Source organism: Colobus angolensis, unplaced genomic scaffold, assembly GCF_000951035.1.
Source record: "Colobus angolensis palliatus isolate OR3802 unplaced genomic scaffold, Cang.pa_1.0 Scaffold143, whole genome shotgun sequence".
Lineage (NCBI taxonomy): Eukaryota > Metazoa > Chordata > Mammalia > Primates > Cercopithecidae > Colobus > Colobus angolensis.
The window spans coordinates 5,025,525-5,050,737 of NW_012114522.1; the positions used below are offsets into that span (position 1 = coordinate 5,025,525).

The 25,213-nt window shown below is 46.5% G+C and overlaps 1 long non-coding RNA gene across 1 annotated transcript in view; it reads right to left on the bottom strand.

Moving 5' to 3' along the window:
* LOC105507062 overlaps positions 1 to 17,319 on the bottom strand; it is a 59,437-nt gene extending 42,118 nt beyond the window's left edge. The window contains exons 1-2 of the long non-coding RNA XR_001001033.1: positions 16,967 to 17,319; positions 6,314 to 6,439 (exon numbers count right to left, since the gene is read on the bottom strand). This is a non-coding gene — a long non-coding RNA (uncharacterized LOC105507062). The remainder of the gene's footprint in view (positions 1 to 6,313; positions 6,440 to 16,966) is intronic.
* Positions 17,320 to 25,213: the final 7,894 nt, after the last annotated feature.

Sequence of the window (25,213 nt, forward strand, 5' to 3'; positions counted from 1 at the left end):
TCTTACCCCCTTCCCTGCCTAGAAGGCTTCCATTTGACCTATTGATCCTAAGTCAAATACGATCACCTTGAGGAAAGTTTTCTTTCATCAGCAAAAGTTTACCAAGGCCTTGGGCCCCATGCTTGGTTTAATGTTTTGCTATCACAGTCTTGAAATTCTTAAGGACGTTGTCTTTGAACTTGTGTTTTGTGAGTGAAGTCTGGTGGGACAATAGAGCCTGCACATGAGCAGAGGAGACACCACAGCATGCAGTGTACCCGCCATTCCCTGCCATCCCATTTCCATGAAGCACTCAGCAGGTCCGGAATTCTGGTGGATCCATGATGCATGAGAGTTTAGCGCGACCCAGAGCAACTGCACCACAAGCATGAGGCCTCTCCATCTCAGTAACAGGGGCTCCGACTGCCCCTGGAGCCCATGCTTTTTGTTACAACCCAAACTTGGGTCAAAATGCAGAAAAAAGGCCATGATGTTCAAAGAAACATGAAAGACGGAGGGACCTTGTCCAATCCTTTTGTACTGACGTTGTTTCTCTGAATTAACCAGTCACCAACACTGAAGATGATGGTATTGAAAGAAAGACAGGGCAGAACACAATTCCCTTTTTGCCCAGTCCTTCCTTACTCAGCAGGAAGGCACAGATAGAGAGCATTGGTAGAATGTGCCTGTGTCAAAGGTGCAACCAAAACCAATGAGTTTGTTTTGTGCCTCGTTTCCGGTGTTTAGGTAAGAATGAAATACATGTGCCGAGAGGAGCCACAAGCTAGAATAGGAACGTGTAATTCCTGAGATTCTATATAAGAGATCGATGCACTCATATTTGCAAGGAAGACTGGCATCACACAATATAAAGATAAGTGATAAAATTCATGCTAATGATTTTTAGTTTTATTTTAACTTAGATTGCAGGGTTTTTTGTTTGGTTGTTTTTGTTTCTCTGAGATGGAGTCTTGCGCTGTTGCCGAGGCTGGAGTGCAATGGCGTGATCTCAGCTCACTGCAACCTCCACTTCCCAGGTTCAAGTGACTCTTCTGCCTCAACTTTCCGAGTAGCTGTGATCACAGGCACCCACCACTACTCCTGGCTTATTTTTGTACTTTTAGTAGAGATGGGATTTCACCATGTTGGTCAGGCTGCTCTCGAACTCCTGACCTCAGGTGATCTGCCCACCTCAGCTTCCCAAAGTGCTGGGATTACAGGCATGAGCCACCTCACCCTGCCATGATTGCAGTTTAATAGTAAATTTAAAGAAACACTATCACAGGGCAAGAAGAAAACCACAAAAGGAAAGATGCTTTATATTTCAGTAACTTTTTTTTTCCCAATAGTTTTTGGGATACTGGTGGTTTTGGGCTATGTGGATAAGTTCTCAAGTGGTGATTCTGAGATTTTCGTGCACCTGAGCAGTGACACTGTACCTAATACATAGTTTTTTTATCCCTCACCCCACTCCCAACTTCCTCAGAGTCCCCGATCACTCTTATGCCTTTGTGTCCTCTTGGCTTAGCTCCTACTTACTGGTGAGCATATATGATATTTGGCTTTCCATTCCTGAGTTACTTCGCTTAGAAAGACCTCGAGCTCTGTCCAAATTGCTGCAAAAGACATTATTTTGTTCATTTTTTTTTTTTGGCTGAGTAGTATTCCATGGTGCATATATACCACATTTTCTTTATCCCCTTGTTGGTCAATGAGCACTTAGGTTGGTTCCATATCTTTGCAATTGTGAATTGTGCTGCTATAAACTTGCATGTGCAAGCATATTTTTCATATAATGACTTCTTTTCCTTTGAGTAGATACCCAGTAATGGGATTTCTGGATTGAATGTTAGTTCTACTTTTAGTTCTTTAAGGAATCCCCACACTGTTTTCCATGGTGGTTGAACTAATTTACATTCCTATCGTGGTGTAAAAGTGTTCCCTTTTCACCACATCTATGTCAACATCTCTTCTCCAATTTGACAAAAGGACCCACTATTTTCATTTTGCACTCTAGCAGCCTTGCCTGGGGAGACAGACACTACGAAGAGGCACGCTCTGCCCTCCAGGTCCTGAGTGCGGACAGTGGTGAGATGGACAGTTACAGCCACAGACCGCCAGGTTCACAGCTCTGCGTTTATCCCTCCTTCCAGCACGTGGCTTGCTGCATGGTCCTTGTTCATTGTTCTTCTGCCCCCTAGACTGTAGGCCCCATGAGGCCCTGGTCCTGGCACTGAGGAGTCCTTGAAGAGTGCCTGTGAATGAACAGATGGCCTCTGACTTGCTACCTTCTCTTTGTTCACATAATCACTGGATTCCCATCCAGTGGTGTACTTAGTTCTAGACATGCCTGTTTTGAATTAAATCCCTCTTGGCCATTCCTTTTAAGTCACACATGCTGTGATTGCTTTTGATTAAGGCAGCAAAGACATGAGGATTAACAAGAGATGAGATATGCCTAGGCTCCCCAGGGATCCAACAGGAGCCGCCATGCTTGATGTCTCCAGTGGATTTCCATGTCTGCACCCCGTGCTAGAGATTCAAGAACTTGTCTGGTCCTCCAATCCTGGGAACTTTGGTAGCACAAGGGCCAATCTGCTCCAACACTGTCACTCCCAGGTAATCACATCTTGCTACAATTTCCTATTTACATATCTGCCTGTGCAAATCATTTTGATGAATGAATGAATGCGTTAATCAGTAAATCGAAAGGTGAAAGAGCCAATGAAAGAATAGCAAATCAGAATAATGACTGCTGAGTTTGCTCCCCCAGCAGTAGGTCCTAGAGGGCGTGCTTGGTCAGCACTGAGTGCATGAACCATGAGACCTCTGGCTCCTGTTGTATCGAGCTAAGCTGGGACTGGCAGCCAGACCAATCATGTCAAGGTTCAGCTTTTCAGAGGCTCCCGGGTAAATGGGGCAACAGCACAGGCATTAGAGCCAGATGGACAAAGGGTAAAATCTCAACAGTCCCGCTACTTTCTGTGATTTTGGATGAATCACTTGTTGCCTCTAAGACTCAGTTATCATTTCGGCAAAATGGAAAATATGTGTATCTTACGGGATTTTAAAAAATCACTGTATATCATTTATATTTTTAAATTGGCAATTCCTGGCATCAATTATGATTCTTATTTCCATCTGTCCCTAGATACACATAGAGATCTCAAGGCAGCTGCTATGGGAGTATCTTCCAAGGTCATAGAGCTTTCATCTGCGTTATTTGGCCCATGAGATGTTTTCCATGTTCTGACTTAGCTTGTGTGATTAACTGATGGGAAAGAAGTAGAACAACTAGCAGACACTCAACAAACATTTACTGAACTGAACAGCATCCAGGGCCCTCCCCATGCCCTGCTTCCATTAAAGGCAAAGCTGTCCCCCACTTCTCAGGACACTTCTTTTCCTCTCTTCTCCCTACTCCGTGCCATCAGCCACCAGGTCCTGCAGGTTTTGTCACTGTGTATTAGTTCATCATGAGTGCCTACTGTATGACTGGTGCGGTGCTATGCCGGCCACTGTGGATGTCATGGGGAGCAAATCAGGAGAGGTCCTTGCCCTTGTAGAACTTACAGTTTGGTAGAAGAAAACAGACCCTATACAAATACACACCAAATATTCGTTTCGTTACATACTGCACACAGGGCTCCAGTGAAACAGGATGGGGAGGGAAAGAGTATGAACCTTCAGTGGGTGGGAAGAAGAAAGGTTTTGTTGTTGTTGTTGTTGTTGTTTTGAGACAGAGCCTCATTCTCTCACCCAGGCTGGAGTGCAGTGGTGCGATCTTGGCTCACTGCAACCTCTGCCTCCTGGGTTCAAGCTGTTCTGCCTCAGCCTCCTGAGCAGCTGGGATTAAAGGTGCACACCACCATGCCCGGCTAATTTTTGTATCTTTACTAGAGACAAGGTTTCTTCATGTTGGCCAGGCTCGTCTCAAACTCCTGACCTCCTGATCTGCCTGCCTAGGCCTCCCAAAGTGCTGGGATTACAGGCGTGAGCCACCACGCCCGGCCAAAGAAAGACCTTTCTGAGCAGAGATGAGCTCTAGAGAATGAGAAGGAGCTAACCAGGAAAAAAAAGATGATAAGTGCTTCAGCGGCAGAGGAAATAGCACATGCAAAGGCCCCAGGGTCTGAAGGCACTCTTCAGGCCCAGCTGGAACACAGCAAGCGAGGTGGAGGTGGCATCACAGTTGCTCACATTTACCGGGCACATAGGAGGTGCCAGGCATTATTCTATGGCTTCAGAGGTCTTGACTCGCTTAATCCTTTCAAAAGCCCTATGAGAGGTTTTGCTCACCATTTTACAGACAGAGAAGCTGAGACCCAGGGAGGTGAGGTGGCTAGCCCATGACCATCCAGATTCTCAGCAGCTGAGCCTGGGTTCCATCTTGGGCAGTCTTGCTCCAGCGACCGTGGCTAACCCACGGAGCTGCCTTCCTCAAGAGGGGCCACGGAGGCAGGTGGCAGGCCCAAGAGGCCATGCTAAGGAGGGATGTTTTCCTTTCAAACATCTCTTACCTTTGCTTCTTAGCATTGACTCTGAATTCTCCTACTTGCTAAGTGGGGAGTCTTAGGCTGGTTACTCCATCGTCCGTTATTTCATTCCACAACTCTTTTTATCATGTACGTGCTGTGTGCCAGGCATGTGCTAGGAGCGGGGGAGACATGCAATGGAGAGCAAAAGCAGGTGTGCATCCTGCCATCAAGGTCATTGCAGTCCACTTGAGGGAGAGCAAGTTAATCAAACAGTCCAATGGAGATAAGGGCTGTGAGGGCAAGATGCACGGTCCTGGAGAAGCTATATGCAAGGGGATCCTTCTGGGCTATGAGTCAGGGAAGGCTTCCCTAAGGAAGTTGCACTCAAGCTGAGATTGGAAGCGTAGGCAGGAAATATCCAGGTAAAGTAAGAGGATTGGGACTGGGCACAGTGGTCCACGCCTGTAATCCCAACACTTTGGGAGTCCGAGGTGAGTGGATCATCTGAAGTCAGGAGTTTGAAACCAGCCTGGCCAACATGGTGAAACCCTGTCTCTACAGAAAATACAAAAAAATTAGCTGGGCGTGGTGGTGCACACCTGTAGTCTCAGGCACTTGGGAGGCTGAGGCATGAGAATTACCTGAATCCAGGTGACAGAGGTTGCAGTGAGCCTAGATCACACCATTGCACTCCAGCCTGGGCAAGAGCAAGAGTCCCTCTTAAAACAAAACAAAACAAAACAAACAAACAAACAAACAAAAGGTAAGAGGGTTGGGATAAAAATGGGGCTGCCCAGGGCTGGGCGTGATGGTTCACACCTGTAATCCCAGAACTTTGGGAGGCCGAGGGCGGGCAGATCACGAGGTCAGGAGATCGAGACCATCCTGGCTAACATGGTGAAACCTGGTCTCTATTAAAAATACAAAAATTAGCTGAGCGTGGTGGCATGTGCCTGTAATCCCAGCTACTCGGGAGGCTGAGGCAGGAGAATTGCTTGAACCAGGGAGTCAGGTGTTGCAGTGAGCCAAGATTGCACCACTGCACTGCAGCCTGGTGACAGAGCAAGACTCTGTCTAAAAATAAATAAATAAATAAATATATAAAATAAAAAATAAAAATAAAAATAAATGGGGCTGCCCAGGCACCCAGTTAAATTTGAATTTCAAATAGACAACAAATAATGTTTAGCATAACATTATTATATTGCATGAGATGTGTTTATAATAAAACTTTATTCATTGTTGATCTGATATTCCGCATTTAACCGCACCTCCTATTTTTGTTTATTCATTGAGTTTTGTTTGTGTATCTGACAACCTGAGGTGGGAAGGGTATTCAGGACAGAGGGAATAGCATATGCAAAGTGATAATCAGAGGATGAAGCACAATGTTAGAGAGAAACTGCAGGGAAGCCAGTGTGACTGGGCATAGCAAGCCTCAGCTTCCTCACTTATAAAGTGGAAGTTGTAATAGTGCATAACTCACAGGAGTATATATGTAAAGTGTTTAGCATAGTGTTGGTGCATAGTTATTGCTTAATAAAGGCTAGATGCTATCATGCCTTCTCTTTCCCCTCCACCATCTTCATCTCCTTCCCTTTTTCTACCAATTCCAACCAATTCTAGAGCCTTCTGGACCCTTGCAATTGCCATCTTTTAAAAAAAGAATTGTCAGGTTCTCACCAAAATTATGATTTAAAAAGCCCTAGAAGTTGAAGATTTTGTTTGGTGTCAGCTTAAGCTATTTCTGAAAATGGCCATGCTAATAAATACATTATTATTAGTCCACTCGTGTTGCCCCAAAGAAATACCCAAAGCTGGGTAATTTATAAAGAAAAGATGCTTATTTGGCTCACAGTTCTGCCGGCTGTACAAGAAGCATGGCACCACCATCTGCTTCTGGTGAGGGCTGCAGGCTGCTTCCGTTCATGTCAGAAGGCAAAAGGTAGCTGGTATGTGGAGATCACATGATGAAAGGAGAGCTGAGAGAGGGATGGAAGGAGGTGCTAGGCTCTTTTCAACAACCAGATCTTGCAGGAATTAAGAATGAAAACTCACTTACTCCCACAAGAATGACACCAAGCGATTCATGAGGGATCTGCCCCCACAACCCAAATACCTCCCACAACACCCCACTTTCTTTCTTTCTTTTTTTTTTTTTTTTGAGACAGAGTCTTGCTCTGTCGCCCAGACTGGAGTGCAGTGGCCGGATCTCAGCTCACTGCAAGCTCCGCCTCCTGGGTTCACGCCATTCTCCTGCCTCAGCCTCCTGAGTAGCTGGGACTATAGGCGCCCACCACCTCGCCCGGCTAGTTTTTTGTATTTTTTAGTAGAGACGGGGTTTCACCGTGTTAACCAGGATGGTCTCGATCTCCTGACCTCGTGATCCGCCTGTCTCGGCCTCCCAAAGTGCTGGGATTACAGGCTTGAGCCACCGCGCCCGGCCCAGTACCCCACTTTCAACACTGGGGATCGAATTCCAACATGAGACTTGGCAGGCCCAAACAAGCCATATCCAAAACATAGCATCTACTAACATACTGATTGGAAGACAGTGACTCAGGAGTGAAATTAACTGCTACAGAGAAGCAGGATGCTACTTGGATATGGAGTCAGTTACCATAGCAGAGGCCCGAGGTAGACATTGACTTCTCCCTTACATATGCAGGCTAGCCAGGCAGCCCCCAAGGTAACAGGAACCCAAGCTTCTCCCAGGATGTTGTTCTGCCATCTCTATGATGTTGTTTTGTGGTCAGCCTCTGACCATTCCAATATCTGACATCTTTGTAGGTCTATTTCTCTTGTCTTTTATTTCTACTGGTTATCACCATGGAGTCTTATTTCTTTGTTTGCTTTTTCATTCAGGATTATCCCACTTAAACAAATGAAGAAATTCTCCCAAAGAGTTCACCAACACACTTGTATTCCAACTAGCAGGAAGAGAAGAAATGGTGCTGGAGAGGGTACAAGGCTTCCCTTTAAGGGCATAACTCAGAGCTTGTATAAGTCACACTCATACCCTTTGGCCAAAACTTACTCAAAGAGCCACAGTTGGCTGCAAAGAATGCTGCTAAATGTAGTCTTTACTTTGGGGGTGGCTGTAGGCTCAGCCAAAATGTCAGGCTTGTATTACCATAGAAAGAGAGGAGAGTGGATATCAGAACACACCAGCAGCATGCCAACAGCCAAGGTGCAAAGTCACTTGAAATAGACTCGGCTGGCACATTTTTCCATCTGGGCTCTGTTCTGGCTACAAGGAAGGAGAACACAGGGGCCCTGGAACAAGGGAGGTTGGAAAGACAGGGATTCTGGGCAGTAGCAAAACATGGAAACAAATCTAGGGATAATTAGGACAAGCAGCTAAATGTGATGTTTAATGCCAGCCACAATGAAGAACAAGTTTTCCACTCTAGTTGCTGATAAATTCAAAACAGCTTCAAGGAAGGAGAAACAGCTTGAAAAACTTTCGTGAGTATATAAATACGGCGACAGAATATGTTATATATTATTTATACATATATATATAGAGAGAGAAAGAGAGGCACAAAGACAGAGAGACAAAGAGAAGTGACACCTCAACTAAAATTGGTCTTTATTTTATATCTGTATTTGTGTCTGCTGATTATTGAGCAGTTGAACATTGGTGTTGCTCTTTATTTGTTTGTTTGTTTATTTATTTATTTTTTGAGACAGAGTCTTGCTCTTTCTCTGTCACCCCAGGCTGGAGTGCAGTGGTGCAATCTCGACTCACTGCAACCTCTGCCTCCCGAGTTCAAGTGATTCTCCTGCCTCAGCCTCTCAAGTAACTAGGATTACAGGCACCCGCCACCATGCTCAGACAATTTTTTATTTTTGTTTTTAGTAGAGATGGGGTTTCACCATGTTGGCCAGGCTGGTCTCAAACTCCTGACCTCAGGTGATCTGTCCTCCTTGACCTCTCAAAGTGCTGGACTTACAGGCGTGAGCCACCTTGCCCAGCCTGGTGTTGCTTTTTAAATGAAAGCAACCTTGTGTGCAATCTCCTCCCTCCTTCATTCCTCAGAGCTTTAGGACATCTCTGCTTTCCACCAGGCCTGGCCCCAAGCCAGGGCCAGGATGCAGATGCTACAAAGACTCCAGCTTCTCCCCCAGGAATATGTGCGCCCCCTAGAAAGGCATAACCACTAGGCCTACCTATCGGTTCACAGCAGCACCACAGGGCTAAAGGCATTCTGGAACCTTCTGTCATTGTGTATCAATGGTCAGGTGCTCCTGTCTTGATGGCCTGGTAAGAAAACACCCACTCTGGAGGAAGACAGTCCTGGGTTCAAATTCTTCCTCTGCAGCTTCCTATTCATGCAGCCTTACAGGAAAGAGCTTTGCCTTACATGTGAGGCTGGCACAGTGTTGAGAGCAACAGTCTTGGGAACCAGGTGGACCTGGCCATCACTTAGGCCCTGACTCTTCTAGGGTGACCAACTGTCCTAGTTTGCCCAGAATAGAAGATTTCCAGAGATGCAGAAATTTCAGTGCTGAAACCACACCAGTCCCAAGCAAATCGGGACAGTTGATTGCCCTGCTACCAGACACATGCTCCAGGGCAAGTTACTTAATGCTCTGAGGCTCAGTTTCCTTGCATATAAAAATGGGCCCAATAATGTCTATCTTGCAGGAGAGCTGTAGGGAATAGAAATAGTGTCTCATGCAGAGTAATCATCAGAATTATTATTAATATTATTAACTTCTTCCCCTCACTGCCTGGGCACCTCTTTCATAATAGCCAATGTCCCAATTTACCAGAAGGGTCCACACAGCTTTATCAGGCCATTATAAAGCAGCAAAAGTGAAGGGCTTTCTCCCTAATGCATTGTTTTCCTATGCAGGGGTCAAGGAGACTCCCAGCCTCCAGGGTTCCCCACATCTCTGGGCCTGAGTGAGCTCTCAGTGTCCCTCCAGCATTGCTGAGGCCTTGAGTCAGTTATTAACCTTCCCTCCAACCCCAAGACCACGTGGCTTTGTTCATTAAGGCTGTTGTTTGGCTCTACAGCTCTGAGACCACGCCGAGTATGACTTTGTCCACCCTCATCTTGATTGCATTCAAAAGTACTTCCTAAAATTAATTACCAAGAAAAAAAAAAAGTCAGATACATGTTGGTGTCTCTTTGTTGCAAGAAAAAAATTCAGTATTTGTTCCAAGGAAAATTACTTCATAACTCAATAATTTCATCCAGCCTCCCAGGCCCCCAGAAGGCACCGAAATACTTAGCATGTGGCTAAGTGCAGCACTCAGAGAAGGTGTGAATTTGCAAGAATGTGGAAGCTTCATTCAACTTTCTCAGTTTCATCACAAATGACTGTCTTCCTCCTTTCTGGGCCCAGCCCTCCAGACGGCAGAACAAGAAACAGGCACATTGACTGCAAACCCGAGACCTTTGTGAAGACAGGGAGGATACTAAAGGAAAAATGCCAAAGCCTTTTGTTTTCTTTTTTTATTATTATTATACTTTAAGTTCTGGGATTCATGTGCAGAACATGCAGGTTACACAGGCATACACCTGCCATAGTGGTTTGCTGCACCCATCAACCCGTCATCTGCCTTAGGCATTTGTCCTAATGCTATCCTTCCCCTAGCCCCACACCCCTCAACAGGCCCCAGTGTCTGATGTTCCCCTCCCTGTGTCCATGTGTTCTCATTGTTCAGCTTCCACTTATGAGTGAGAACATGTGTTGTTGGTTTTCTGTTCCTGTGTTAGTTTGCTGAGAATCATGCTTTCCAGCTTCATTCATGTCCCTGCAAAGAACATGAATTCATCTTTTTTTATGGCTACATAGTATTCCATGGTGTATATGCACCACATTTTCTTTATCCAATTAATCATTGATGGGCATTTGGGTCGGTTCCAAGTCTTAGATATTGTAAATAGTGCTTCAATAAACATATGTGTGCATGTGTCTTTACAGTAGAATGATTTATAATCTTTTGGGTATATATCCAGTAATGGGGTTGCTGGTTCAAATGGTATTTCTGGTTCTAGATCCTTGAGAAATCGCCACAATATCTTCCATAATGGCTGAACTACTTTACACTCTCTCACTGTGGTTTTGGCTTGCATTTCTCTAATGATCAGTGATGATGAGCTTTTTTTCATGTTTGTTGGCCACATAAATGCCTTCTTTTGAGAAGTGTCTGTTCATATCCTTTGCTCACTTTTTGATGGGGTTGTTTGTTTTTTCTTGTAAATTTGTTTAAATTCCTTGTAGATTCTGGATATTAGCCCTTTGTCAGATGGATAGATTGCAAAATTTTTCTCCCATTCTGTAGGTTGCCTGTTCACTCTGATGCTAGTTTCTTCTGCTGTGCAGAAGTTCTTTCATTTATTTAGAGCCTATTTGTCAATTTTGACTTTTGTTGCCATTGCTTTTGGTGTTTTAGTCATGAAGTCTTTGCCCATGCCTATGTTTTGAATGGTATTGCCTAGGGTTTCTACTAGGCTTTTTATGGTTTTAGGTCTTACATTTAAATCTGTAATCGATCTTGAGTTAATTTTTGTATAAGATGTAAGGAAGGGGTCCAGTTTCAGTTTTCTGCATATGGCTAGCCAGTTTTCCCAATACAATTTATTAAATAGAGAATCCTTTCCCCATTGCTTGTTTTTGTCAGGTTAGTCAAAGATCAGATGTTTGTAGATGTGTGGTGCTATTTCTGAGGTATCTGTTCTGTTCCTTTGGTGTATATATTTGTTTTAATACCAGTACTATGCTGTTTTGGTTACTGTAGCCTTGTAGTATAGTTTGAAGTCAGGTAGCATGATGCTTTGTTCTTTTTACTTAGGATTGTCTTGGCTATACAGGCTCTTTTTTGGTTCCAGATGAAATTTAAAGTAGTTTCTTCTTACTCTGTGAAGAAAGTCAATGGTAGCTTGATGGGGATAGCATTGAATCTATAATTTACTTTGGGCAATAGGGCCATTTTCATGATATTGATTCTTCCTATCCATGAGCATAGAATGTTTTTCCATTTGTTTGTGTCCTCTCTTATTTCTTTGAGCAGTGGTTTGTAGTTCTCCTTGAAGAGGTTCTTCACATCGCTTGTAAGCTGTATTCCTAGATATTTTATTGTGAATGGGAGTTCACTCATGATTTGGCTGTCTATTATTGGCATATAGGAATGCTTGTGGTTTTTGCACATTGGTTTTGTATCCCGAGACTTTGCTGAAATTGCTTATCAGCTTAGGAAGTTTTTAGGCTGAGACCATGGGGTTTTGTAAATATATAATCATGTCATCTGCAACCACAGACAATTTGACTTTCTTTCTTCCTATTTGAATACCATTTATTTCTTTCCCTTGCCTAATTGCCCTGGCCAGAACTTCCAATACTATGTCGAATAGCAGTGGTGAGAGAGGGCATCCTTGTCTCGTGCTGGTTTTCAGAGGGAAAGTTTCCAGTTTTGCCTATTCAGAATGATATTGGCTGTGGGTTTGTCAAAATAGCTCTTATTATTTTGAGATACATTCCATTAATATTTAGTTTATTGAAAGTTTTTAACATTAAGGGATGCTGTATTTTATCAAAGGCCTTTTCTGCATCTATTGAGATAATCATGTGTTTTTGTCATTGGTTCTGTTTATTGATTTGCGTATGTTGAACCAACCTTGCATCCTAGGGATGAAGCCAACTTGATCGTGATGGATAAGCTTTTTGACTTGCTGCTGGATTCGGTTTGCCAGTATTTTATTGAGGATTTTCACACCGATGTTCATCAAGGATATTGACCTGAAGTCGTCTTTTTTTGTTGTGTCTCTGCCAGGTTTTGGTATCAGGATGATGCTGGCCTCATAAAATGAGTTAGGGACGAGTCCCTCTTCTTTGATGTTTGGCATAGTTCCAGAGGAAATGGTACCAGCTCCTCTTTGTATGTCTGGTAGAATTTGGCTGTGAATCCATCTGGTCCTGGGCTTTTTTTGGTTGGTAGGCTATTAATTACTGTCTCAATTTCAGAACTTGTTATTGGTCTATTCAGGGATTCTACTTCTTCCTGGTTTAGTCCTGGGAGGCTGTATGTGTCCAGGAATTTATCCATTTCTTCTAGGTTTTCTAGTTTATTTGCATAATGCTGTTTACAGTATTCTCTGCTGGTAGTTTGTATTTCTGTGGGATTAGTGAGGATACCCCCTTTATCATTTTTTATTGTGTCTATTTTATTTTTCTCTCTTTTCTTCTTTATTAGCCTGGCTAGTCATCTTTCTATTTTGTTAATTTTTTCAAAAAACCAGCTCCTGGATTCATTGATTTTTTGAAAGTTTTTTTGTGTGTGTGTTTGTGTCTCTATCTCTTCCAGTTCTGCTCTGATCTTAGTTATTTCTTGTCTTCTAGTAGCTTTTAAATTTGTTTGCCCTTGCTTCTCTAGCTCTTGTAATTGTGATGTTAGGGTGTCAATTTTAGATCTTTCCTGCTTTCTTCTGTGAGCATTTAGAGCTATAAATTTCCCTCTAAACACTCGTTTAGTTGTGTCCCAGAGATTCTGGTACGTTGTGTCTTTGTTCTCATTGGTTTCCAAGAACTTCCTGGTTTCTGCCTTAATTTTGTTATTTACCCAGTAGTTATTCAGGACCCCATTTGAAGGTCACCAACGTCAAAGACCAAACGTAGATAAACCCATGAAAATGATGAAAAACCAGCGCAAAAAGGCTGAAAATTCCAAAAACCAGATACCTCTTCTTCTGCAAAGGATTACAACTTCTTGCAAGCAAGGGAACAAAAGTGGATGGAGAATGAGTTTGATGAATTAACAGAAGTAGGCTTCGGAAGGTGGATAATAACAAACTCCTCTGAGCTAAAGGAGCATGTTTTAATCCAATGCAAGGAAGCTAAGAACCTTGAAAAAACATTAGCGGAATTGCTAACTAGAATAAGAAGTTTAGAGAAGAACATAAATGACCTAATGGAGCTGAAAAACACAGCATGAGAACTTCATGAAGAATTCACAGGTATCAATAGTTGAATCAATCAAGCAGAAGAAAGGATATCAGATATTGAAAATCAATGAAATTAAGTGTGAAGACAAGATTAGAGAAAAAAGAATGAAAAGGAATGAACAAAGACTCCAAGAAATATGGGACTTCATGAAAATACCAAGCCTACATTTTATTGGTGTACCTGAAAGTGGCTGGGAGAATGGAACCAAGTTGGAAAACACTCTTCAGTATGTCATCTAGGAGAACTTCCCCAACCTAGACTTTTGATCTCTTAAAGAAGGAAACACACAGATATTGACCCTGTGAGAAGGTGATAAGCTTATTCTGGAGGTAAACCTATGCTCTGGTTCCTCTCCTGAGGAAAATTTTAGAAAAGGTACTATAGATGGGGGCCACAATTGATTTACGCCGACCAAGACCCCAGCCCTGGAGCTGGCTGGAGTCAGCCTCCGTTGAAACCCATGGCTACAAGGAAAAAGGTTGATGCTGAAACAAACTCTGGGTTCACTTGGAATGGAGGAAGTTGAGGCATAGCTAATAGTAATAAGTGAGTTCTTTGGAGCTGGTCACATGCCAGGCACTATTGTAAGCGTCACCCTCATAGCAACCGAGTTGGCATAGCAGGCGCCATCAGCATCTGGCCCATGCCTCTCTGCCTACCCTAGAGTTCCCAAACATAGCCTTGACTTCCTGCATCTCTGTGGCTGAGGGTGTTCTCTGGTCATAGGGGCGTGCTTGGTCCACACACGAGGTAGGTGGGGCATTCTGAGGCACTAACATCCTAAAAGCAGCCCACAGATAATGGATAAACACCCAGGTTCCTCACACCACAGTGGAGCAGCTCTGAGGTGCGTTCCATATACTCCTGCAGAGGCTCCTGGGGGATCAAGCCTGGTTGCCCTTGGTGAAGACCTGCCCATCTTCCCACTTGAATGAATTTACCTCCCTTCCTGTCTCACTTCTTGGTCCTGACCCCTGACTCCTGGGTCATCACCAAATAAATTACTTTAATCAAATCTATGTATTGGGATCTGCTTTGGTGGAATGCAATCTAATTATTGGCCACACACTATTATTGTCCCTCTTTGATGGATGGGGTAGCCAGGTTTGGGGGTGTATTAGTCTGTTTCCACAGTGCTACAAAGAACTGCCCGAGACTGGATAATTTATGAAGGAAAGAGGTTTAATTGACTCACAGTTCCACATGGCTGGGGAGGCCACAGAAAACTTAAAATCATGGCAGAAGGTGAAGGGGAAGCAGGCACCTTCTTCACAAGGCAGCAGTAGAGAGAAGAGCGAAAGGGGAACTTCCAAACACTTACAAAACCATCAGATCTTGTGAGAACTCACTCACTCTCAGGAGAACAGCATGGGAGAAACCGCCCCCCTGATCCAATCACCCCCATCCCACTTGGAATGTCAAGTGATTCTCTGAGGCTACACGGCTAGGAAGTGGCAAAACCAGGAAGGAACTGGAGCTCATGTCCATATCTACATCATGATTGGCCCAAGACTCTAGCACCCTCAACCCCCAAGCTTTCTATGTGGTATTGGCATGACAGCTCACTGCTGGAGAAACCAATCCTGGAGGAAATTCTGCCATGAACAGTGATGAATGACTTTCCTAAACATGAATCAGTTTCTGAGAAGGTGTCCTCTTGCCTGGGGTTCTACTTCAGATGGCCAAGTCAGAAGGACATAACCCCACTGCCGGGAAATCCAGGCCAGGTCAGATTCCATAGCATGCTTCAAAACGTGAGAGCCCTAGTCTGCTGGTGTGGTCTCGGAGATGGAGGGAGCCGCAGCCTCTGAGTAGATCCCAACCCAGCATTCCATGGCCATATTGTTTGGAAAGAAACTTTCACCAAACCGATGGGAACCTCTCCTCCAGGGCTGCTAGGACAGGAAATGGGATATGCAAGATCTGGAAGGTGGAAGCTGGAAGCTGGCCACATCCCGCAAATGAGCAGATCCAAGACACTTCTTTATACATCAGGAAAACCAGGGTCCAGAGATGGTGAGTGACTCAAACAAGGTCCATCCCTTCATGAACTACAGGAAGCCACGGCTCAGATCCACAAGTCCCAGCTCTCTGCCCACTTCCTTTTCCTCATCACCATTTTACATTTAATAGGAAATTTGTTATTTCTCATGTTTGAGCCCGTTTTGTCTCATCTTCCCTATGAGCACGATAGAGAAAAATTATTCTCTCTTTCCTAGGAGAGAAATCCAAGGCTTGGAGCCACTTGGATGGTCACTCAGGGCCATCAGCATCTACTAGCCAGGAAGAGGCTGGGACATTCGGGAGACAATGGAGTAAAGGAAATAGAAGCAAGAGGGCTGGGGCTCCCAGCAGTCTCATTACAGGGTCCCAAGGCCCAGCAGTCTTTTGGGGAGAAAAATCTGTCGGACTTGGACAAATGAGCTGCACAGTGTTAACCTTCCAGAGGCTGAACTCTCTCCCCATTTCCAGGAATCTAATCTTTGAATAACTTTTAAAAAATGAATCCTGAATAATTTTAGATGTTTGTAAGGATCTGGGTATATCACCACCTCTCCCCACATCCCCTACCCACCTCACTTCCATACCTCCCTGCAGATGTACATGCAGTAGGGGACTCAAAACAGAAAGCTGTCAAAGGATTTCATTAACTGAAATATGATGGTAACTTTCTCAGGTCTTTCCGGGCGTTATGGCTCACACCTGTAATCCCAGAATTTTGGGAGGCCAAGGCAGGTGGATCACCTGAGGTCAGGAGTTTGAGACCAGCCTGGGCAACATGGTGAAACCCCATCTCTACTAAAAATACAAAATTAGCTGGGCGTGGTGGTGCGTGCCTGTATTCCCAGCTATCTGGGAGGCTGAGGCAGGAGAATCACCTGAACTCAGAACACGGAGGCTGCAGTGAGCTGAAATCCCGCCATTGCACTCCAGCCTGGGCAACAAGAGCGAAACTCCATCTCAAAACAAAACAAAACAAAAACAAAAACAAAAAAAACACTTTCTCAGGTCTCTTCCCAATTCCATCTTTCTCTCCTACCATGAGACTACAGGGTAATTGGAGCATTCATAAAGCTCCGGAGTGTACCCAAGGAGACCATGGTCAATGTTCTTGATAGTTTGAGGTTTTTAGCTGGCAACTGAGCAGGTTGGCTTTGGGTCTTCTCAGAGTCCTGGGGTCCTCAAATAGAAAGCAAGGCCTGACAAGGTCTGAGACAAAGATTAGGGGTGTGGAAGAACATGGAAGCTTTGCTCTCCTAATTGCCAAGTCAGTCTTTTCCCCACCTCCTGTTAGTCCTTCATTTAGTCTTTCAAAAAGTGTGGGAGGTGGCCCCCACGAGCCTGCCCCAGTGGCTGTCTACTGTGCAGGAGCTCCTACGTGGGAGGAAATTAGAGGTGAGCACAGAGCAATGGGGTGGACCATTGTGGGAAGTGGATGTTTACCTCTCCATGGGGCACAGGGGAAGACACAGCTGAGTCCACCTGGGTGGGGAGGTGAGATTAGGAAGGCTTCACAGAGGGGGCGATTTGAGCTGAGGACTGTCACTTACCTGTGTGGATGGAAGACCACAATCTCATCCTGCCATCTCCTGCCACAAGAAAAAGTGCCAGGTGAAGAAGATGGGGAAAGGTGTTCAAGGCTAGGGGGATGTGAGGGTGATTTGGCTGTGACATCTGTCACCCCACTGAAGGCCAAAGTTGATTCGGCTGATCTGGCTGGCTAGGCAGGTGACCCCTTCCTCCCTCACCACTCCATGTGCATCCCTCCCAAAGCTGCACTTATGACCATCTCCAACAAAGGAGGACTGGTCTTCAACCAAGGGTATATAAGTAGCTGTGCACCCCTGCTTGGGCCTCCAAAGAAGCTCTCAAGGTTTTGAAGGCTGAAGGAACCTAGCGAGCAAAGACATAGAGGCACATGCTTGGTGGGGCCTAGAATGTTCTAGAGTGCTAGAAACTGGAACATTCTAGGACTCTAGAGCTTAGAATATTAAGAAAATCTTGGTGAGGGAGGAGACAGAGAGGATGGGAAGGAGCAGGTGGACCCTCAAGAGAACATGGATGCCCGCCAACTGTGGCTGGTGTGAATGTGTGAATGGCATGACAGACGGGGAGGAGAAAGGGACACAGGAGAGACTGAGGCACCCAGGATGGCCAAGGTGTGTGGGGTAGCTGTTATGTGCCAACACTCTTTTGGGTATTCTCTATATACACTCTCACCCAGTCCTCCCAGGATCCCCCAATATCCCCTTTAATAGATGGGGACCCTGGAGCATGGAGAAGATCATGAATGCATCCAGGATGCCACGGCTCAGAGCTGACAACTGAACTAAAGAGGGGCCAGATGCCCTGCAGGCTGTCACCTCAGGCCCATCCTGCTCTTCATCCCTGCCCAGGTTTGACCCAGCCCAGAATGAACACGCTCCTCACTTGCTTCCCAAACTCCTATCAACATCTGACAACAGCAAGAGGGCCCAGAGGATCTGCTGCATGCTGCGGGCGTCGCCAAGTTCTTAATGTTACCCAGCTGTGCAGAGAGGTTGGCCGGCAGCCTAGCCTGGGCAACCGGCGGCACCATGATTCACATGGGCTGAACGGTACCGAGTGAGTCACCGGCATCCCACAGCCAAGCCAGCCACTGGACTGTGAGCTGCTTGTGGGCATGGAGTGTGCGCTCTGGATGCCTGGCCTGCAGTGAGTTCTTGGTGCTACTGCTGCTGGGCTCCCTCAGCCTGTTCTATTGCATCCGCTGGCTTTGACCACTGGGCCTTTCTGCCCTCTGAGAGCTTCCCACTCTGGGTGTGCTTGGTGTGTCCTCTTTGGACAGCTGAGTGGCAAGTGGCAGGCGCAACTGTGTCCAGGAACTCAAGGTTGCTTCCAAGGAAGTAAAGTCAGGCAAAGCCACCCAGGAAGTTGGATCCTCAAGATAATTGATTTGCCCAGAATTCTGGGACACCAGGGCCCAGCTAATGAAACCATCCTCTTTAGTAAGATGGGCTCCAAGGTAACCAGGCAAAGGGAACTGAGCCCCCACCTCCCTACCCCCACACACCTGACAGTCTGTCCTTCACTGCACTAGCCTGCTGACCCCTGGGATGTTTTGCACATCACTTAAAGTGGGGCTCCAGTAGCCTTTCCCTGGGTTCCCATCTGCACAGCGAGACAGGCAGAGATGCACGGGGGAGAAAAGAGGAAAAAAATCCCAGTCCAGGCACTAAACCAAGGTGGCCCCTGCTCAGCCACAAAGAGCCACTCAGCAGATCCATGCTCCAGGGCATGGACCTATCATGGCCCAGCCCTCAGCCCCTGGCTCTGCAGCCTGCTGGGCTCAGAGGCCTAGGGAAGCCTGAGGAGGGCCTGGGAATTGAGAGCCCAAGAATAGCTGAGAATGGTGAAGCTGGCACTTGCACTGAGTATTACAGGGTAATAGGAGTTTGCTTTTGTAGGGGTAGGGGTGAGGGTGTTGGGAGGGCATATGCAGAGGCTGGTGGGTAGGCAGCAGCAATCATTCTGTTGTGCAGGTAAGGACAGAGGGCATCTAGACTCTGGGACAGGGTGGAAGCTCAGTGGCCTTAGGCACAGGGTGATAGCGTGCACAGTCTCAGTAGCAAGGCATGAAGGTCTTCTATAGCATGGGCCACCAGGCAGGAAGAAGCCCAACTAGGCAGGCCAAGGAGTGGGAGGTGTGATATGGCTGCAGACCCAGGTCCCAGGGAGTACTTAGAGAGAGCCCTTTTTGCAATCCCAGCCCTCTCCCTCCTTGTCTGGTAGTAGCCCCCGTCTATCTGCTCACAGAGGTGTGTGAGAGATCTCCTGGCTGCCTGGTGTCTCATCTCTTAGACCACAGTCCTGGGCCCAAGGGGGAGCTCGTACTCCAGGTGAGCCAACCTCATCCTTCCAAAGGATTTTCCAGGGGAGAGCAGGAGACAGAAGACCTTTTCCTCTTGAGTCAGACATGGCTCCAGGGGCATGTCTCCCCAGTTAACTGTAGCAGAAGAAAACTAAGCCACAGTGAGCAAAGAGAAGCAGGTACCCTTGTGGAGAAAATGTCACTCTGTGTTTCTGGCTGTGCTGGCCCTTCTGCAACGTCCACTTCATGCTCCTTTTCCATCTTTGAGGACTTAAGCCAATAGATGTTCCTCTTGGACTTAAGCTGGTTACATTTGGCTTCTGGCATCTGCAACCGAAGGCACACAACAACCCACTGAGATCCCGCTCTTGAAGGTGTGACATTGTTGTCCTCCCCAGGCCACTCCCAGGGTCTGGTGCCATGTTTGTTGTTTGTTTTTCTGCCTCCTTTAACCCCTAGATTGTAAACTTAGAAGGCCAAAGCCTTACCCATTGGGGGCCTAGGGGAAGTGTTTCTTGCATTATTAACTAATCTAGGTTTTATGGCCCATGTTAACCCAGTCCAGCAGGGAGCATGGTGTCAGGGGTTACAGAAGGTAGCAGCCCCCAGAATCAATGAGGGTGGCAGCATCATAGTTCAGTTTGGAGTGGCCAGGGGGTGGGACTGACAGCTCAGAGTAGGGACAGCACCTGTAGGGACAGGTAAAGACAAGAGAGGTGAGGGGCAGACACCTACCCCACAGGAGGCAAAAAATGTATTGGTATTTATTTATTCATTTAACAAATACTTTGGAGCACCTATGATATGCCAGGCACTGTTCCATGCACAAAGGATACAGCACTGAACCTAACAGGTTCAGTCCCCACCCCTGTAAAGTTTGCATCATGTAGAGGGGAAGTGATATAGTTTAGCTGTGTGTTCCCACCCAAATCTCACCTTGAATTGTAATAATCCCCACATGTCAAAGGTGGGACCAGGTAGAGATAATTGAATCATGGAAGCAAATTTGCCCATGTTGTTCTCATGATAGCAAGTGAGCTCTCACAAGATCTGATGGTTTTATAAGGGGCTTCCCCCTTTGCTTGGCACTCATTCTCTCTCCTCCTGTGCTGTAAAGAAGTACCTTCCACCATGATTGTAAGTTTCCTGAGGCCTCCCGAGCCATGTGGAACTGTGAGTCAATTAAACCTCTTTTGTTTATAAACTACTCAGTTTTGGGCAGTTCTTTATAGCAGCATGAGAATGGACTAACACAGTATATTGGTACCAGGAGTGGGATGCTGCTATAAAGATGCCTGAAAATGTGGAAGTGACTTTGGAACCGGGTAACAGGCAGAGGTTGGAACAGTTTGGAGAGCTCAGAAGAAGACAGGAAGATGAGGAAAAGTTTGAAACTTCCTAGAGACTTGTTGAGTGGCTGTGGCCAAAATGCTGATAGTGATATGGACAATAAAGTCCAAGCCGAGGTGGTCTCATATGGAGATGAGGAACTTGTTGGGAACTTCTTAGATGCAAAGGTGACTCTTGTTATGCTTTAACAAAGAGATTGGTGGCATTTTGCTCCTGCCCTAGAGATCTGTGGAAGTTTAAACTTGAGAGACATGATTTAGGGTATCTGGCAGAAGAAAGTCTAAGTGGCAAAGTGTTCAAAAGGAAGCAGACCATAAAAGTGGAAAATTTGCAGCCTGATGATGCAATAGAAAAGAAAACTCCATTTTCTGTGCAGAAATTCAAGCCTGTTGCAAAATTTTGCCTAAGTAACAAAGAGTTGAATGTTAATCACCAAAACAATAGGGAAAATATCTCCAGGGCATGGCAGACCTTCATGGCAGCCCCTCACATCACAGGCCCAGAGGCTTAGGAGGAAAAAAATGGTTTCATGAACTGGGCCCAGGGACCCTTTCTGTGTGCAGCCTGGGGACTTGGTGCCCTGTCTCCCTGCAGCTCCAGCCATGGCTAAAGGAGGCCAAGGTACAGCTCAGGCCATGGCTTCAGAGGGTGCAAGCCCCAAGCCTTGGCACCCTCCATGTGGTGTTGAGCCTACAGGTGCATAGAAGTCAAGAATTGAAGTTTGAGAACCTCTGCCTAGATTTCAGAGGATGTATAGAAATGCCTCTATGTCCAGAGAGAAGTCTGCTGCAGAAGTGGGGCTCTCATGGAGAACCTCTGCTAGGGTAGTGCAGAAGGGAAATGTGGAGTTGGAGCTCCCACACAGAGTCCCTACTGAGGCACTGCCTAGTGGAGCTGTGAGAAGAGGACCACCATCCTCCAGACCCCAGAATGGTAGATTCACTGATAGTTTGCACGATGTGCCTGGAAAAGCCACAGGCACTCGATGCCAGCTTGTGAAAGCAGCCAGAAAGGAGGGTTGTACCTTGCAAAGTCACAGGGACAGAACTGCCCAAGGCCATGGGAACCCACCTTTTTCATCAGCATGACCTAGATATGAGACATGGAATCAAAGGAGATAATTGTGGAACTTTAAGATTTAATGATTACCCTATTGGATTTTACACTTGCATGGGGCCTGTAGCCCTTTTTTGGCCAATTTCTCCCATTTGGAATGGATGTATTTACCCAATACCTGTACCCCATTGTACCTAGGAAGTAACTAATTTGCTTTTGAATTTACAGGCTCATAGGTGGAAGGGACTTGTCTCGGATGAGACTTTGGACTTGCACTTTTGGGTTATTGTTGGAATGAGTTAAGACTTTGGAGGACTGTTGGAAGGACATGATTGTGTTTTGAAATGTGAGGACATGAGATGTGGAAGGGACCGGGGTTGGAATGATACGGTTTGGCTCTGTGTCCCCACTCAAATCTCACCTTGAATTAAATAATCCTCATGTGTCAAGGGCGGGACCAGGCGGAGATGACTGAATCATGGGAGTGTTTTTTCCCAGATCTCAGGAGAACTCACTCACTATCATGAGAACAGGGAGACACAATGAAAACCAAGTAAGTCAATGTATCATGTTGCAAATGACGACAAAGGCTTTGAAGACAAATGGAGCTATGCAGGAGGTGGGTTTTAGATAGTGGCTGAGGGCAGATCTGACTCTCCAGGGACTCCACAATCTGTGATACAGAATGAACACTCTTCTTCTGCTGTCACTCTGTGGGAGTGGGCTCAAAAGATTTTAGCCCCTGTTCCTCCTTGGAAATGAGGAAGACATGGTTTTTGGAGCTGAGAGTAGTGAGTTCAAGCCTTGGACAAGAAATGCAGGAAGGAGATCCCTGAATGAAGTTGCAGGGGCAGGTGCTGCCAGAACAGGACAGACCCTGCCACTCCAGGCAGCAGAGTCCAGATCGGAGCTGGGATCTTTGCTGCCTCAGTTGAGAATATAGGCCACAGATGGGCAGGGGTGAGGGCTGGTGGCATCAGAGGGCACCAAAGTGTGAGCCCAGCTTCTCTAAAAGTTTGGGTGTGGCCTGCTCTGCCCCATCATTCAGTGACCTGACCTGGGACTACCATGCAGCCAATCTAGGGAAATCCAAAGCTAAATTGGTGACCCCTCCTCACAACCAGTCAGACCCAGTTCCACAGAGACTGCTGCAGTGAACTCCTGACAAGACGACCTACATACAGGGTCAAATCCCAGCTCAGCCCCAGTGCTGCCACCTGCCCCCTGACCCAGCAGCCCCCTTTGAAGCCCTCCTCCTTCATCTTGTGGGGCCATCCCAGAACTCACAGGACACTGCCTGTGAGGATACTGTGAGGTATGAAACACCAGGACAAATGGGAGGGATCATTGTAAAACCTGGAGCCCAGCCACCTGCAGATCGGCCCGCATGCTGGCAGCTGCCTCCTCCAGCTGCACGCCTGGGAGATGCTGACCCTGAGATGAAACCCAGTTCTCTGACATGAACTCAGAGAAGGGTGGACTTTGCCGGGGTCTGTGTCCTCATGGCACAGGCTGAAAAGTCCTATATCCAGTGGGGATTGGGGTGAATCACTGCAGTAGGCAAAGCCCCCATGAGACAGCAAAATGCGCCTTGAAGGAACATTCAACTGGGGCTGCAGGGGAGAGGACTTGAGTGCCAGTCCTGGTGCTGCTGACCCTGGCGGAGTCACTCCTCCTCCCTGGCTCTGCTTTTCTACCTTCCCTCCAAGAACATAACAAACTCTGGGGCCCAGGCAGGAGTCATCAATGGACAAAGAGGGGTAGGGTTTGAGAGGACAGAGAGTGGGGTTGGCGAACACAGCAGCCCTAAACAGGGTGGTGGTTCAGCTTCAGCCTCCCTCTGCCAAATGAAACACAGGTCCAGTGATAACAAATCTTCCCTCTCCCTCAAAAGGAGCCAGAAATACATATTTTTATGTGATGGCTCCAACTTCCAAGAGTTGGCAATGAAGGCTGTTTTTTATAGAAAATGCCATACGGTTCAAAGCAGGTGTATCATTGGGATCTAATCCATAGGTTGCAGCACTCAGGGTCCCCTGCACCCTGCCTTCCAGGTGGGGTCAGCCAGTGAGGACACTGACAGGTGTTGGGGGAGGAGGGAGAGAAGAAGGAGAGAGGGAGGGGATTTGCTTTTCTGATGACCAAAGTGCAACCTTAAACACTTTCAGGGGCCAGACAAGTCCCCAAAGTGGCTGGCAGCAGGGCATCCCCTGGTCTCTGCCATAGTTCTTACTGACTGCCAACACCACTACTTCCTCCCTCATCTCTTCAGACCCAAAGGAGGTGATGACTTCCTGCATTACCAGCACCGAGAGCCTCTACATCCCTTGCCAGCTTCCCTAACCCTGCCCACAGTTCTGTAAATGGTTCCTTCATTAAATTTTGCCTCTATGGGCCCTTTTGGGTGGGATTCCGCTTCCTACAAAATCTTGGCTACACACAATGTTATTTTTTTTGTTGTTGAAAACTCTTGCAGGTGGCCAGAGGAAGAAAGGGATCGTCTGGGTACAAAACCTGGCTTTACTCACATTGTTGTGTTGCATCAGCTCTCTATGCTTTGGATTCCTCATTGCAACCTTAGAGAGCCAACAGACAGGGTCAGTCATGATAACCCCATAAGCCCCTAGCCAAGGGTGCTCAGCAAACTGGCTTGCCTGGTGCCTGAACTTAAACCACAGTAGCATTTGTAAAACAATGGCATTTTCTGGAAATGCATGGCCAGCGATCTTCAGACAGTGTGACTGCCTGTTCCTGAACAAAGGTCTTGATGCTCTGTGCCCCTTCTCCTGCTCAATCTGCACCGCCCATCCTGGAGACCCCTTCCATTTGATGCACAGGCTGGAGAGGCTGAGAGGCAGGAGCAGAGAGAGAACAGCATTGGTTTTCCTCATCCCCAGAGTCAAATCCCAGCATGGCCACCCTCTAGTGTGAAAAGTCCTTTCCCTCTCTGGGCTATTTCCACATCGACAAAAGAGGAGTTTGCTCTGGAGCCTCCACGGTTCCCAGCAGCTTCCCCATGCTAGGGGTCCATGGTGGGTTCTACCTCTGCAGACAAACCAAAGTTCTGCACATTATCTATGACACTTTATCTTAATGAAGCACAAAAGTTATGAAATTTCAAGCTAAGCTTTCCTCAATTGTGTGGTAGAAGAAATGTGTAAATCTCTCTTTTTTTGGCTGACTCTTTGCAAGCCAAATGTTTCCAAATGTTTGGCCCAGTCCCTTTCCCTTCTCCTTCCCCAGGGCCTGTCCTCAGGAGGAAGGCTCCAAAGATGAGGGGGGAGGGCCAGACCCAGGCCAATCAGGGGGTGGCACTGCTGACCGCAGATGACCCATTGGCTGGGTCTACCCAACACCTGGATGACTGACGGCTATTCTGGACTTACTTTGGGCCAGATGTGTTTGGCAGCCACCCACAGTCAATCAGGGGGTTTGCATTTGAACAACTAGAGAGCGGCAAACAAAGGCAAGGGTGAGAAGGGTGAGGCCTTCTGGTTAGAAAATACTGAAATTCCTCCTGGTTGCCATCCAATCAAAAGAA